Below are 17,816 nucleotides of genomic sequence, written 5' to 3'. Positions count from 1 at the left end.
TATTGTATCCATGGAAACTGAAACAGTAACCAAAGCATATCCAGAAAATTTAACAAAATTCTTCCCCCTATTTGAGAAGAGAATTATGATTATTTCGTTAAGTGAAAAATATAAGGTGCAGTTCTATTTTTAAGGACGCATAGATTTGTAAAATTTACAGATGAAATGTGTTATTTCAGAAGACCGTCGTATATGTAATGAAAATATTGTACAGAAAGGGTTTAGGCACACTACTTGGCTGAATTGTTTATAATTGCTCTAATTCTTTCACTAATTTTCTACTTCTCGTATTCGAAAGAACTTGCGCTGGGCAACACGGCAATACCCCACTTAGCATAGATGATCATGTCCAAGGGGGGCAGCAAAAATAATTGATGAAAAATTAACTATTATTAACTTTTTTTTTACGATTTGCATACAGCATCCGGATATACGCCATAAAAATATAGAAAAACAAACCAGCCTGTGCTAGGTGGCTACTAGAAACCACTAAGGCGGACTTTACACTACGAGATAATCCTAGGAAATGTCTTACGATTTATTTTCGGAAAAATGTTACGACATATCTCGTAGGAAATGCTACTTCTTTGTGTCATACATGTGAAGAGTTTTCCTATCTGACCGAATGACGTTTTTCAATATTACGAAATAGTAGTATTTCATAAAGGTACAAAATTGATGAATTCCTATGGCTAACTACATTATACTGATATTAATACCAGGCGCTATATTGTAAAAATGGATACCTAAAAAAAAAGAGCCATAACCCTTTCGGCATCCGGAGTTTGTGGGGTATATTTTAGACTTTCAGTAAAGCAGCTACTGCATCGTCACTATTTATACTAGGATCATGGTTCATACCGCATTCTCTTCAGAATGGGGCTGGCTTTCAAATGGTAGCACTTGCATGCTCATACTGTATACCAGGAGAGGGAAAAGTGATGTCAAAGGGAAAATTTCGGGAGAAGTTTTTTCACAATTTAGTCCCCTCTGGAACAGCCCTGTGTGAACGTAGAGATCTCAAAAAAATCTGATAATTAGTCGTTGGTAGACTGAATGTGTGTGCCAAATTTCAAGTTTCTATCTTGAATACTAAGGGCGGGAGAAATTTTATCAAGAATCCCCACAATGCCCCAAATTACCACAAAACACCATGATCTCAGGTAAAAAAAATTCCTGAGACACCTCTATTTACCCTAGGACTATAATCTGCCAATCATTCTCTTCAGAATAGAACTGCCTTTCAGGCGGTACCATTTGCATGTCTCCATCATGTATCTAAGGCGGAAAATCCCGAAAAACGGGATTTTTTGGTCTAAATATCCCTTTTTAACTTTTAGCCCCTCTGGACCCCCCTCTTTTAATGCAGAAATCTGAAAGAAAATCTGTTAAATACTACTTGGTGGACTGAATGTTTGTGCACAATTTCAATGTTCTAGGTGCAAAAATAAGCCCGCAAAAAGAAAAAAATACCGAAAATGTCCAATATTCCCCTATACAGAAGTATATTTTGATAAAAATTCCCTGACACACCCCTAATTACGCTTGGGTCATATTACGCCCATCATTCTCTTCGTAATAGAACTGCCTTTCAGACGGTACGACTCACGTGTCTCCTTCATGTATCTAAGGCGAGAAAATCCCAAAAAGGGGGATTTTTGGTCTAAATATCCCTTTCTTGAACTTTTAGCCCTCTGTTTTAACTTAGAGATATGAAAAAAATTGATAAATACTACTAGGTGGACTGAATGTTTATGCACAATTTCAATCTTCTAGGTGCAAAAGTAAGCCCGCCAAGTATAATTACCCTAGGATTATGGTTTGCACATCATTCTCTTCAGATAAAAACTGCCTTTCAGGCGTTATCAGTCACATGTCTCCACCATGTATCTAAGGTGGGAAAATCCCGAAGAAAGGGATTTTTTGGTACAAATATCCCTTTTTTCAAGTTGTTGCCCCTTTGGATCCCCCCAGTTTTAACGCAGAAATCTGAAAAAATCTGGTAAATATTCCTCGGTGGACTGAATGTTTATGCAAAATTTCAATCTTCTACGTGCAAAAATAAGCCTGCCAAAAAATAATAAACATAGGCTTAATAAAAGAAAATATATATTTTAGAATTATGACGTCATCACCTCCTATGTCTCGACGCAGGAAAGTGTGAAATAATACGTAAGGTCTTGTACAATGCGTCTAGACTTGAAAAACAAAACAAAAAAAAAAAGAAAAGAAAAGAAAGAAAGAAAGAAAACCCGGACGAAAAAGCCCAAATAGGAGAGTTATAACGCAATGTACCATGAAACACCCGTATGGTACAAATTGTATCATGGATGCCGAAAGGGATAAAAATCAGAAGGGTGCTGGTGTACTTTTGGTGCACCATATTTTAGAAAATTTACAATCAAAATTCAACACTTTGCATGAAAAGACGCACACACACACACTTACTCACACACACACACACACACACACACACATATATATATATATATATATATATATATATATATATATATATATATATAATCTGTAAGCAACATAATTAGCTTGAAAGTAAAACACTTGTATTTTATGTTTACAAGTGTAAGGTTACTAGTGTGAAATCATTATAAGTGTTTTACGAAGGATAAAATATGTGAGAGACAATGTTTAGCTGAAGGGGTCCAGCTATTTTTTCTAAGAAATGTTACAATTTCGACAGTTTATGTTCATATTAGTTTAGTTTATGTTAGTTCCGGTTAGGTTAGGTTATGTTAGATTATATTTGTATACTGGTCCAACATAATTTTCAAAAAGATGATAGAATTTCGTTTATATCTATTAATATTAGGTTAGTTTAATTTAGGACAGATTTGGTTAAGTCATGTTAGGTCTAAGTACTTGCATCTTCTGTTTCTGCTGTAAATGTTGTATTTTTTTAGGTAGCGACTGCATCCACACCCAGGTACGATATTAGTGTGAAAACTAGATGGAGGTTTTTCCATTTCTAGCCAATAGCTACTCGTACATCAGTTTTAGTGACGTCAAAAGGCAGAACGTCATAAACAATTTGTAACATGCTTTCTTATTGGGTAAGGGAATTAAATAGTGACCGTCTGCTATGTGTGGAAATCTAAATTAGCGCACGAAAGAAACTGACGACGCGTTTGAGAATGAATCGGTTGAATTTCATGGTAAGCAAGTAAAATTCAAAGCTTCGCTTAGTAGTAGTTTTTTTTTTTTTTAATTACCGGTATGTTATTTAATAACAGAACAATATTTTCTTGAATGTAGTTGTAAAGTAGTAATTTTCTTAAACATATTATGGTATGTTATGTGATATACTGATAACAACGAGATGGCTTAGATTAACAACGAGATTAGGTGCAGAATATAAATTCCGATTATTTTTGGAGTATGTTGAGGAGAAGTCCAGAAGCATGTAAAAAACAAAATTTACAGGAGAAATGAATGATGCAAGTATTTAGACGTAATGTAACCAAATCTATTATAAGCTAACCTAAACTAATCTAGGGTAGTGTTTAGCCTTGGGGGGGGATAGGTTTTTACCGACTTTTTTGCGATATTCTATTCACATTGGTTTGGCTTAGACAGTATTGCCGAGCGAGCGTCAGCGAGTGAAGGCGGGTTAGACACCCGCAGGGCACATTCTCTTCTGTCTTCTTTAGTGTTGGCCCCCAATTACTAAAGAATTACCGTAATCTACTAGCAGAAATAAGCGAATTTCTATTACTTTTTTTGGAAAATTATGCTGGATCCCTAAACTAATATAATATAACATAAACTAATCTAGGTCAATGTTCCGTTAAGGGGGTCCAGTGCCTTTGACACCACTTCTTTCTATTGATTTTCATTTCATTACATACTATAACGTTATATTAGGTTAGGTCAGGTTAGGTTAGGTTAGCTTAGCTTAGCTTAAGGGGGTCCAGTGTAGCTTTGGACCCCCTTAACGGAACATGGACCCTAATCTAAACTAAGTCAATGTAAACAGAAATCACCAAAATTGTAAGTTTTTTTTTGGATATAGTATACATAAAGCCGCGTCAGTTCCCGAAGGAGCTGGACGCTCATACTTTTAGGGATTATTCATTGAGTATCTACGAACTTACCAAGGGGGTAACAAAGCGACTTTGATTTACTTATCAACTGATACGAAAATAAAAAAGAACGTACCTGTACTTTATATCTGCATGTGTAGTGCCCTTGTACTTTATTTATGACTATGTGTGCGTGTGGGGGGGGGAATTTAACGCGTATCGCATGTCTTGTGCACATGGATACTTCTTAATATTGCACTACGTACAAAAATTTATGGTATTTCATGTAGAAGTGGTAATAGAACACAGAAGAAACGCAGATCACGGCGTTCTCATGTATACTATTACTTTTTTTTTTTTTTTTTTTTTTTTTTTTTTTTTTTTTTTTTTTTTTTTTAAAGGAAAAGAGCTGGACCCCTTCTGCTAAACGTAAGCTTTATATTTTTAACCTTCATGGGAAGCAATTTGTTTATATTTCGTGGCATCGACTTGTGGTACGTTTGAACCCTGTCTAGTTTGTGTTAACTTTAGAATAAGGTTACTATCATACGTTACGGACAATATAGGTACTGATTAAGAATAGTCCGTCATAGAAATTGTAATTATGGGTTAAGTTCCAAAGTTGGGCGTCCGTTTCCAGGAAAATTTTTAAAATTTACAGGAAAGATATGGATAATTAGATCGTTTGTGTGCTTGATAATATATAAGAGTGTCGAAAAAATCTGTTTATTTGTTATATATAAGCTGTTATAAACATGGGACTATACGGCGAGCGGAGGGAACTACTTGGCGCAAGGTAACCGAACAGTTGCATTGTGGGAAAGAAACGAGCATTTATGTTATCAACATGGCGAATGTACAACGGCAATGAACTAACAGTTTTAACATTTGTGAAGCAATACGTTAATAACGAGGAAAATTTTTTAAAAGTTTGTGAAGAGGACGGATTAATGAACCTAATAACAAATTGCAGAAAGTGTGGAAAGGAGATAGCGGAAAAACGTGGCGAAAGCGGACGCCAAACTTCGGAATAAATGCCGTAATTATAGATTAAAATGAGTCTGTGCATGTAAAGAGGAATGTAGTTATAGGATAAAAGCCCAGGTTTTTCTGAAAAACTCGACCCATATGGGTTTTATCGTTTTTTTTTTTTTTTTTTCGAAATATTTCAATGCGTTTGCGGCAAACGTGTTAAAATGTGACTTACGTTTTAAGATAGTCAATGTCACAACTTGCAACAATTTTTTTATTTACTGGTGTTTTGAAAAATGGCCGTCATTTTGAAATTTTTAATCGGATCACCGAGAAAATCTATACAGCTAATTTAGAGTGTCTCGTGCTTCTACTCTGAAAATTTCAACTTAAAAGACCGAAAATTAAGCTTTGTAGCGTGGATGCCCGTTATTTTGAAAAATAATAATAATAATAATGGCCGCCGTTTTGAAATTTTACGTTGGTATGCCTCCAAAATCTAAACAGGAAATTTAGCGTATCTCGTGCCTTGTAGCCTGAAAATTTAAACTTAGAAGACCGAAAGTTGTACCCTGTAGTGTGTGATACAGGCAGATACCACACACGTGGAGACATGTAGATCGTGTCGAGAAGGAGCCTCAGTGACGTTCGCCAAATGTGAATGCCAAATATATTGAATTAAAACTAAGATATCTTTCATGTTTTAAAATGTCGAATATGAAATAAATATTTCCCAGCGTAAAATAAATGATTTTATTGTTGAAGTTGACTTCCGATACTTTGTGCGTTCAATTACGGGAATTTCCCGAGCACTTGTTGCAAGACAGTTCTTTCCCGAAAACTAATTTTAAAAAACAAAGGTATAATTCATATTTTGTAAAGTTATCTAAATGTTTTAAATCAAATTATATATCTTCCAGCGTAAAATAAATAGTTTTATTGTTGAAGTATTCACTTCAGATGCTTTGTGCGTTCGTTTATGGGAATTTCCCGAGCGCTTCTTTCACAACGGAATTTTTCCGAGGATGTAGCTTTCTTTACTGTACATTCAATCTTCCACTAGTATGGAAGTATGAATTCAGCACTTGAAATAGTTAGCGTTACGTAGTCGTCAGAGCTCCAAGTATTAAGCGTCTTAAATTTGACAAGATTTTTTACACTATTGCTGGTGTTGATTCTACAGAATGCATATTTGAAGAATAGCAACAAATGAACTGAACTAAGCTGCTGCTGTTGGAAAACCAAATTTTACTGAAGAATAATGATTACTTGTATGTCTATAATTATAATTACTTGTGTTTACCATCAAAGGTAAGAAGTCATTCTGATAGTTTTACTAATGTATTTACATATTTCCTGGTAGTACCGGCACCTATACAGTGACGTAACTAGGGGAACAAACGTGGCTAATTGGGCTTGTTCCCCGGGTGCCTAATTGGGTAAATATTTGGAGGGTGCTAAGTCGAGTTCTTGCCCCGAGCAACAACTAGCGTATTTACATCATTGCACCTATACCCTTAAATCCGTAAAACCTCGATGTCGCCAAGTTGGGAAGCACACTATTCACGGAAAGTATTTTCTATTTTACTTCAAACAGGCTATAAGCATAATCCATACATTAATTTGCTCCACAATTATCCCAAACTAAGGTTTTTTTTTTTTTTTTTTTCACTGCATTCAGAGATTTATGAAGGTCTTATGTTGAATGTTAATGTGTGCCTTAACGTGAAAGCATCTAATTCGCCCAAGAAAAGTCCAAAATCTGGGGGAAAAAATCATTTTCAATGTGATCACCTTAGTTGTACTAATGATATACTAACAATAAGCCACGTGGGTTTTTTAGATGGGTTCAATACGAAAAAAAAACGGGTTTTTTCGGGCTAGGCCGCTTGGGCAAACCCTGACTTGTCATGATTTCATACTAGTAACGTTTCACTTGTAAAGATAAAATATAGCTTCTGTACACTGTGCAGATGTACATTGCCTTTGAGTTAGAAGTCGCTTACCTTCAAAACAGGCTTGTAAACTTTTGCAATTTCAAGAAGAAAATGAATCCCACGTACGGTACCATTTTCCCACGCTGAAAATAATATTTTCATTTTCTTTTCTGTATTTTCAATTCATTTTCCATTTACCACACACTGTTCGCCTGTTTTACATACCGTGTCTTTCGTAAAATTTCAACAACTGTCTCTCGTTATTTTTCAATAGTTCTATATAACTCACACATGATATTTGACAGCCTTAACATACACGCTCCTTTCGCGGCATTGTCTCCGCGAAATAGTCCACCTCCACCTCCACATACACTGCCGCTTAGAACTTACAAACTCAACCATTTTCTTAGCTTTTACTACTCCCGTTACCTGACTTTCATTCATTCTTCCTCACAAACTTAAATAAATTCTCCAACTGACCCGACAAATTTCCTAAGATTGGTCCCGCGATATAGCACTTAACCCTACTAATTTCCTACGGCGCAGTATTTCTGCACCATGTACGGAATCTTTTATGTTTATATGCACTGTCGTTGTCAATATGCGCACCTCTGTTGCTAACGCGCCTGTTCCCTTGGCGCGGGCACCCTTGCTACGCTTTTGGCCTGATTCACTTACATAGCATTCTCGCTTTTAACTGCTCCTAACACAAGTTGATGTGTGTATGTATATATATATTTTACTCGTACCCTTAGAAACGATTTCTAAGGCACTTTGAGTGAATTTCATGGCAATAGCATAGCACGCAGTTATTTCCTGGGTACATCAGTTTGCATGCTTATTGTCAACCTATGCACAATAATTTGGGCATGTGCCAGATTAATAAGGACCTAGAATCTTAGGGAATCATTTAAGGCAAAAAAATTGAAAGGGAAATGGTTTATTATTCTCAATCAGCACCTTAAATTACTTCACAAATGAAGACTGCTTGATTTGGAACTTAATATAACAACAATCATGCAGGTTAAGAATCTGAGATCATACCTTATGTTGCAATGCATTTCATTCTTTTATGATTAAATATACTCTTACGACCTTCAAACATTTCTTGCGGGACGAGTTTCATTCCTGTGTACAGATTGATTTTTGGAAGGCTTAACTCATGCTCCTCGTTATGACATATGCTATAAAGACTGTCAAGCAAAAGACTACTAACCGTCCTGTGCCAGATGACCACTAGTATGCAAGTAGTATCTCTAACCGAAGCTGGAGTCCGGTGGTGCTTCTGTAGGGAGCATGTGCATCGTCAATGAAAAGAACTGTATAAACAAAATTAGTGGGAAAAACATTTTTGTGGTACAGAACCCCATGCCCATTTCTTTGAGACACTTTTATGACCACACGTTTCCTTACCACAGTACTATTGCAGACCTATTTTATTATAGTTTCCTTATGGAGTATTACATCGTAAAGACCAGACAGTTTGCTTTACGGCTTCGTCATTATAACTCATGTTAGAGGCAATGTACTCATGTATGCATTTTTTTTTTTATTATTATTATTATTTGTTTATTTACTGGTCTTGGTCTTTTGGAATAACATTAAGTACTTGCACTTTTTTTTCAACATACCTCAAGTTCAATCAAAGTGATAAAAATAACATAATGAAATCATATTTACCATATAGTCCTTCAAAGGGGGTATCGTACACAATATAATATACAGAAGTTGCGATGGCTCAGTGGTCACCCCTGGTGCTGGAGGTCTCTGGTTCGATCCCAGCTCGCGCCAAGTGAACTTTGTGGTGAACAAACACCGTGTGCGTGGGTTTATTCGTGGTTCTCCCACTTCCTTCATATCACCATTTCTCATTACCACCGTCTCGCTTACCCTAGCCGGCATAATCTTGGGACGTAAAACTCAAAGTTTTCCTTTCATTTTACAATATATACACTCGAAACGACTGTTTTTATTGATGTAGTATAATGTGAATGACAGTGATACAAGTTGGACATGCGGCGCCCCAATTCTGTGCTGCACTCCTATTTGCCACTTGCATTTCTCACTAGGTTTTAAAGCAAATTCCCTTGTATAAAGATTCCTGTTAAAACTAGGTCTAAAATATAGTTAGGAACTTCAAAGTAATACTAGAAGTTAATTTTATGCACACACACACACACACACACATAGTAAGTTGAGTTTCAGTCTATAGAGTTTGAGCGATTTTCCTTCCTTTCTATTGGTATGTCTTGCCATGGAATTTGTTTCGGGACAGTGAAAAGGCAGATATGTGATTGAACACTATTTAAAGTTTCTGTGCAGGTGGAAAAAAAAAATCATTTTTGTTGATTTTTTTATTTAAATCGATTTGTTTCATTTAAATCAAATCTGTCTCCTCGTATAATACAAGTCGCGAACTGAAGAAAAAACATTAGGAATTACTATTAAATGCTAATTATGCTATTTAAGTGAAAGTATTGGGGTTGAATTTTGAATTATCCCCAATCGTTAACCTATATCAATCCCAAACAATGTTTCTTAACCCTTTTAAATTATGGCTCTTTTTAAAGGTAAATTATAGACTTGCAGTCAAGCAGCTACAGCATCATCCCTATTTATCCTAGGATCATGATACATACATCACTCTCTTTAGAACAGAACAGCTTTTGAAAGGGTAACATTCACATTTCCCTATCATGTCCCTCAAGCGGGAACTTTGAGAGTAATAGGCATTTTTTTAACTTTTTTGTTAACCTATATCAATCCCAAACAATGTTTCTTAACCCTTTTAAATTATGGCTCTTTTTAAAGGTAAATTATAGACTTGCAGTCAAGCAGCTACAGCATCATCCCTATTTATCCTAGGATCATGATACATACATCACTCTCTTTAGAACAGAACAGCTTTTGAAAGGGTAACATTCACATTTCCCTATCATGTCCCTCAAGCGGGAAATTTTGAGAGTAATAGGCATTTTTTTAACTTTTTTGTTAACCTATATCAATCCCAAACAATGTTTCTTAACCCTTTTAAATTATGGCTCTTTTTAAAGGTAAATTATAGACTTGCAGTCAAGCAGCTACAGCATCATCCCTATTTATCCTAGGATCATGATACATACATCACTCTCTTTAGAACAGAACAGCTTTTGAAAGGGTAACATTCACATTTCCCTATCATGTCCCTCAAGCGGGAAATTTTGAGAGTAATAGGCATTTTTTTAACTTTTTTTTTTTTTTTTAATTTTGATCCACTCTGGATTCCCCTATGTTAACGCACAGATCTCAAAATCATCTGGGAAATACTAAGGGTTATGTAAACCTCGAAAACTGCTAGATGGTTTTCATAGAATAGTTGTACCTTTTGGTATACAGTATAAATCCGGTTTTATACTTTTCAAGGGACCTAACAGAAAAAGAGAAAATGGTGAAAAGCTTTTCAGCTATATATAATTAACAGTATATAGATTGACAGAGATTATTTGCGATTAGTTTAAATATCTAGCAGTAAAGAACAACATTAAAGTAAACAATTTTCAGAATACATTTTTTACATCTAACTGTTAGTTATTTCTGTCTGGCTATGTATTATTCAATTTGCATAGCAATGGAAGATATTTATGTAATACTATTAGTACTTTTGAAGTTCAATATACAGTTAACTTTTTCCTGTATCCCAAGTTCTTTTTTAAATTTAATTAACCATTTCTCCTCTACATTCGCTGGTTTACAGGATGTGAATGACGGAATACTCAAATTTTCCTTAACGTAAAAGCGGGAAGTGGAATATATTGTGAACGTAGAGAAACTGAAAAGGCCGAGAAAAATGGTGAGAAAACTTGAATTCTGAAAACTGGTATGTATCTTAATAATTACTAGGGTAAATATTAGATACCTACTTGCAGATTATTCTATTAATTAATAAATAAACAGAGTCGATCAAATTCAAAATTACTTTAACCTGCTACCATAAATCATGATTTTAACCATGGCCATCTTGAGTATGTGACACGTTTGCTGTGGTCTTCTAAATGTGGGAACACTATTCTGCGTACGAGTTGCAGGGGGAAAAGATCCTTATGCTAGCACTTAGAATAGCATATTTATCTGTTTATTTCTTTGTTATTTATTTGTGTATAATATACATATATATATATATATATATATATATATATATATATATATATATATATATATATATATATAATTGTTTTTCGGTTACAGGGTGTCTAGCAGTTATGCCTGGATACCGTAGTAAGTTAAGTACGTGTCATCGCTAAGATGAATAGGATGTGTAACTTCCAGTTTCCCCAAATACAGTAATCGAAGAATTCAATGGATGATGCTTAACGTGTGACTCACCGTAAGTTTGCAACAATAATTGCATCTTGCTTAACACGTTGACTGCCAAGCGTAATTTTAGATAATGGGTGGGCTCAGGCCAAACGTTCAATTCTTTTTACTTTTTAACTTTTGTGACATTTTTAACTTGATGTTTCAGTTTTTAATGGTTTCAGTGTTGTTTTTGATGTTTTGATATGTTTTCAGCTGTGTATACTTTAGTATACACATGGCCTGGGACGGTTCATAGTCTTTCCAAGCCACGTGTATACTAAAGTATACACGGATAATATATTGTTTCGTTCACTCTTATTCAACGTTTTTATTGGGTCTTTAGCATGATACAATGTATAATATACTTTTCATAGGTAGGTTGTTTTTTATACTATCTTCTTATTTCTGGCATAATATATTGTTGAAAAGGAATACAGTACAACCCCTCAAATCCCAACTAATTGGGGCTGAAGCCTGTTCGGATTTCGGGGGGTTCGGATTACCCGGGAAATAATATTACGTACTTATTTCGTCCCTGAATTTGCGGTAAAACAACGACTGAGGTTAGACAGGGTGGCCCAGTAGTCGAAAGGGCAGTGACCTTGACTGGCGTGTGTACACTCATGTCCAAATTGTCTTCTTGTAAGAATATAATTAGATAATGATTTTGAATAAGCATTAAGCCTAAAAATGTTAAAACCTTAAAAAAACTAAATTTGTGTGATTAAATCTATTTTTTTCATTTTCCAGCTGTAGTTATTTTCTTTCTCCTGAGAACGTGTTCGGTTTGCCGGGTTTTAGGATTTCTGGGGTTCGGATTTGAGGGGTTGTACTGTATTACTAATCTTGTTAACCACAGTAATTCAATAATGACTTTTCTGTCACTTGCTACAGCGCCAGAAAACGTATCATGCAAGGCCATTTGATTATATATATAGCCATTGAAGACTTCTCTATATTGTAGTCGACAATGTATTGAGCTTTTCCTTTACCTTCACCTCTCCTGTTTGGATGTAGACAGTTGTGCAGTGCTTTGTTGAAATCATCAATACTTCCCTCATGTCTTTCCACTTGCTCATTTTCACACCTTCGCCTATTATTCCAGAGAAATATCTTACTATAAAAGATTTTTAGAGAAGAAGTTATCCTGTCGTTGGCAACCCCAAGCAACCAACCCCAGCCTCAAGAAACAAGCCCAACGGCAAGAAAGGAGAACTCTCACTATTTGGTTGACAGAAAGTTCTGGAAAAATCCAAAAAAGAGGCGATGTGTTTTGTGTTTGAAAAGTATGGAAGAAGTGGTCAGCTAATAAATGGTAAACTGAAGCGTGTACCTCAAGTTGTGACTTATTGTAACACCCACCCTAAGAGTCCATATATGTGTAGAGACTGCTTCAATGAGATTCATTAGACTTGTCATATTTCTTTTAATAACAGAAATTAGATATTAGAAGGAAGTCATATTAGATATTAGTGATCATATCAGATATTAGATATGAGAAGGAAACCACTAATTCATATTTCTTTCTAATTACAATTCAGGAAAGCTTTAATTGTTTGACATTTATCAGATTTATGTGCGTTTTCTCCATGTATTACAATTTAGAAAATAATGTTTTATATTCTGTAGTGGAAAAATACATTACATTATATACATTGTTCAAACAAAATGTAAAAAGAAAACAGCATACCCATATATCTATAAGTTAGTTTTGCTTGCTGTTTTTTTGTTTTTATATGATGCATATAGATATTGTACCAAAAAGCAGGTTTCGATATAAAAGAAAATTCTGTACTGGATTCAAAACTTGATCCCTCTTCCCCAGGAAACAAATTCCATAAACTGACAGCAAAATAAAAGACTCAGGTCACATGTGATATCTCTCCTAAGGGCAAAGTAGGATGTTCAATAGTTAAGAACACACATGACCAGGAAGGAAACCTAGTGTGTGTATACTTAAGTATACACGTGGCCTGTACTTACCTACGCCGTGTGTATACTTAAGTATACACGTGGCAGTGAACGTGTTAAGTAAGAGTAGAATGCAAGGCCTAAATACGAGTATAGAGAGGTTGATGTAAGCTCAGAGCAGTAATGTAGAATTTGTACGTGAAGGTGATTGTATTTTGTCATACTGTACATAAAGACGTATACCTGAATGAAGAAATGAAGTGTGTTTACATTCGATCAGCAAATTAACATTTCAAGGCCAATATTATATCTAAATTTACTTTGAATATAACAAACATAGTAACAAAATGAAAACCCATGAATATTTATCTTAATAGTGCTGTTCAAATACATATTTTTAATATCTTCTTTTTTAAGGTTCCCTTGTATTCAAAGTTTCATACTTCTAATGAATAAGGTGTCAAAAATTTTATTTTCATATTTTAAAATTTAAGTATTTCCGTATTTTTCGAAATATACGAGACGTGGTCAAAAGATACGGTGAATAATTTTACCATATTAGAAACAAAGTAATAAGCTTACATGGAATTTGATTTAATCTCCTTCAAAGTACTGACCTTGGCTAGCAATGCACTTATCGCAACGTTGAATCCAAGACTGGAAGCATTCCTGGAAGGCTTTTGGAAGGGCGTTCAGCTGCTCTGTCGTAACCCTCTTGATGTCAGGAATGGTGTCAAAACTTTTTCCTTTAAGCACACTTTTAATTTTGGGGAAGAGGCAGAACTAGCATGGTACTATATCCGGAGAGTACTGTGGATGTGGACAAACACCAATATTTTTATCGGTCAAAAACTCTTGTTCGTCAGTCAAAAGTCGGAGAATGAATTTCGCACCCACTCTTCTCATTGGCAAATCGGCGGTTAAAATGCTAAAATTGTGAGATGCTAAGTTTTTCGGTAAGCTCTTAAATAGTTATTCGCCTATTTGAACGAACAAATTTTGCACTTTATGCACGTTTTCTTTTTTGTGGTTAATCGACGTCCCGAAGATTGCTTATCCTCTACCGATTCATTCCGCTTTTAAATTGTTCATACCACTTGTAAACAGTCTTCAGAGTTACAGCATTATCAGCATACACCAATTCAATATTTCGTGAGTTTCTTGGCACTTATCTGCAACTTGAAACAGAACTTAATATTCCGCGTTGTTCGAAATCCATGATGCGCGAAAGACACGGTAAACACGACCTCCATCTAGCGGCTCTGGACGCGGACTGACAAGTCAGAACGTGTTTCATCTTGACGCTGGCTGTCTCAACGGATCAACTATCGAGCAAATTACATCAAATGAGTGTAGCGTCAGCAGTTGCTGCTTAAAAGGGGAAAAAATCGAATTTTTGATCACACATTGTACCTGAGAGCTGTTTTCATCCCTGCATTCAAAATTGTGAGATTGTAGAAGTTCGTTTTCTTTGGATTTTATTTGTTTCTTGCGCACTGAATAAACTTTTTTTTTTTTTTTTTATTGACGTATTTTCAGTAATAATTCTATTTTATTTTATGTATTTATTATCTACACTGAACTAATAGTTTACAGTTCCACGTTAATTGAGGGTCCAATATCTAGTGTTAGTGGTTTGGTCTATGAAATTCAGTTAATCGTGAATTACCTTTTAACAGGCTTCGAGCCGTATGCTTGAGCTTGAATTAATGAGGAATGTGTTCAGGGAAGATCATTGGACTATATCTGTGTTCCACGTTCCGAGTAGTGAATGGAATGAGGAAATACATTGTCCGTTGTTATATGCACTACAGAACAAGCCCATTTCTTTCGTCTTAAGGTAGTTCACAATGTATTTTTACAATTCAGGCACTAAAGAAAACTAAACATAATAGATTTATTTTATTTTTACCCGATTATTTGTCACAGATTTTCTTTCATTTATTTATTTACTTCATTGTTACATACTTAGGAAGTATCGTAGTAGAATTGAGGAGTTTGATGTAATAAGGGCGTAAGCCCTACGCTTAAAAGGTTACTCCCTTTTTGCATCAAATGCATGAGTGGTTTTTATCATGCTTGTTAAGCCTCCTGTCAAAATTTCAACTCGATATCGGAATAAAATGCTGCATATTACATTATTTTATGTAAGAATAAAACTCCACTTAAATTTTTAACATCGTTTTCTCCAAATGCATATTTCAGACTTACGCCCTTATTGCATCAAACTCCCAATTAATATTTAACTATTTTCGAGGTTTATTTTTAAAAATAGGTAAATTGAAGTATTAGGTTCACCATGCTTAAAACTAGCCGTTTATGCAAGATGTACATTACTAACAATTAAAGGACTAAGGAGGGAGTAATTAAAAGTTTTAACGGAGAGCTTTCGAGGGAAAATCAATTAAACTACTGTACGGTTAACGAAAGTTGGCTTCTGACAGGTTGACAGAACACGTAGTATATTGGAAGCGCTGTTATCAAAGGCTCTGCAACTAACTTAGAATGTTTAACTCATAATTTTATAATTGTAATAATACGAAAGGAACATCTGATTTCCAAATAATAACTATAATAGAACTTAGAATATTAATATTCTACAAGAAGATTAAAGAAGGGTTAACACAATTTTCTAAACGTATGCAGCTCCAATATTTCTCTTCATCTAATGCAGAGTCTTCACAATCTTCTAATACTGAATCGAAGTTGGATTCGAACACTGTGTTAAAAAGAACGTACTTTTTAACCCATTAAAATATACTTTATTGAACTTCTGCCTTTATAACTTAACAAGGGTATTTCTCAAACACATCCACAAATTATAGTGAGTTACTGCTTCTCTGTACTTCGAATACAAATTCTCGTGTAACAGGCAAGTAAAAGACTTTTTTTCTGAGTGTAATTGGAAGACGCATGCAGAACAGAAAATTAAAACTGCAAATGATTTACTAAACTCTGTTTCGTGCTAACGTGAAAAAAAAATAATAATAAAATAAAAAAAACTAATTCTTTTATTTAAACAACATTAAACAGAATACGTGAGTTAAATAAAGTGTGAAAATATTTCTGAAGCCGAAGCTGTCTTTTGCTGTCTAGAAGTCGAAGGCAACAGAATTGGTTCCCGAAATTACACTAGGAATATAATAATACCATTGTGATTCCCAAGACACATACTATATAAGTATTAATTATTCTTAATATAATTGCTGTATAATCGTTGAGTGATAACTATTTGTTTTGCCTTATTTTTTCTTGTGATATTGTTGCATACTAGAATGTTAGTTTCTCGATATTTTAGAAATGGTTTTCATTGTTTCCAAAACTTTTTTTGTAGGCGAGTTGCAGTACACAAATTGTCACATTCCTTGTAAGGAGCAGAGAATGAAGAAATTTATTGTTATGTATGATGTGCACAAGCCTGGAAGAGAGAATGGAGTCAGTTGGATATCAATCTGTGGTGCTTTTGATCAGTTGTGAGCATCCTTTTTGATATCTTGGTGTTGTTCATTGAAATCAACGGACTTACACAAGCTGGAAGTGTGAACGAGTACTCAAGTGCGACGAAATAGAACATTCACGAAATTGAGAACATGATAAAAATTCAATTTTTGAAACAAAATATACTAATTGGTAAATTTAAATTTACTTAACATATATGATAGACAAAGCACTTCATATTTGCTTAAATCAGTAGTTATGGAAGTTTTTGAAAAGTTTCCACGTATTGTCAACGCTTATTCAGGCTCACATGAAACTTGTCAAGTGTAATGTAAGCCTGCCATTTGCTCAGTAGAAATCAAAACACGTATTTATTTAAAAAAAAAAAAATGTCGGAACTCTTGCAATACCAGTTATTTCCCCTTCTTTTATAATGGCTTCATTTGAACAACTTGTTGAATTTATTGCCCGTTTGTTACAATACGTGCATGGTGTGTCGTACTTTGTATTCGTTTTACATGTAGGTTTATAACTAGCCAAATATTTCTTTTTATGAATAATCATTAAAATTGAGAAAAAGAGGTTTATAATTATTAGAAAATATCTGGGTATGTTCTAAGTTAAGAGCTAAGATATAAATTCCATATTAGCGGTACAAATCTGAGATGACATACATCATTCTCTGTACTGTATAAACTTGTTAAACTGCATTTAGATAATTGTAAATAATAAGTAGTTTATTATCGAAAATTAGGTTTTTATTCCTGCCTATAAAGATAATCAAGAAAGTTCTGAAGCTTTTTCACCCACTACCTTCGAACATCGATATGTCACCTAAGACGTACCTGGACGATCAAAAATAATCCCCATCAGCATCAACACCCTCTGCCTACGTTCTGGAAGGTCATGGATTCCATCGTAATAGAACCTAATGAGCCGTAAAACAAAGGAGGTATCAAGTGCATTTTGCATCTCTACTAGGGATTTGAACTGGCATCCTCTAAGGTGATTGTCCAAGGAATGGAACAGGTGATAATCGGATGGTGTAATGTCCACAGAGTATGGCGGAAGCAATAGTATTTCCCATCCAAGGTTTAGAATGGTGTCCCGGGTCATCCTAGCCACGTGGGGCTTAGCGTTGTCCTGCAACATGAGGTCCCCTTTGCGATTCAGAAGTGCTGAC

General features: G+C 34.8%; 1 long non-coding RNA gene across 1 annotated transcript; it reads left to right on the top strand.

The window, feature by feature from the left end:
- Positions 1-3,040: 3,040 nt before the first annotated feature.
- LOC145679789 (uncharacterized) lies at positions 3,041-16,566 on the top strand. The gene is made up of 4 exons (XR_014130537.1): positions 3,041-3,173; positions 10,683-10,805; positions 11,174-11,312; positions 16,530-16,566. It is a non-coding gene; the product is annotated as an uncharacterized LOC145679789 (long non-coding RNA).
- The last annotated feature ends 1,250 nt before the right edge of the window (positions 16,567-17,816 follow it).

This window comes from Thermobia domestica, chromosome 2, assembly GCF_964235325.1.
Source record: "Thermobia domestica chromosome 2, izTheDome1.hap1.1, whole genome shotgun sequence".
In the NCBI taxonomy this organism is placed as follows: Eukaryota; Metazoa; Arthropoda; class Insecta; order Zygentoma; family Lepismatidae; genus Thermobia; species Thermobia domestica.
Note: the sequence above shows the minus strand (reverse complement) of the source record. Positions and strands in the feature narration are given on the sequence as shown.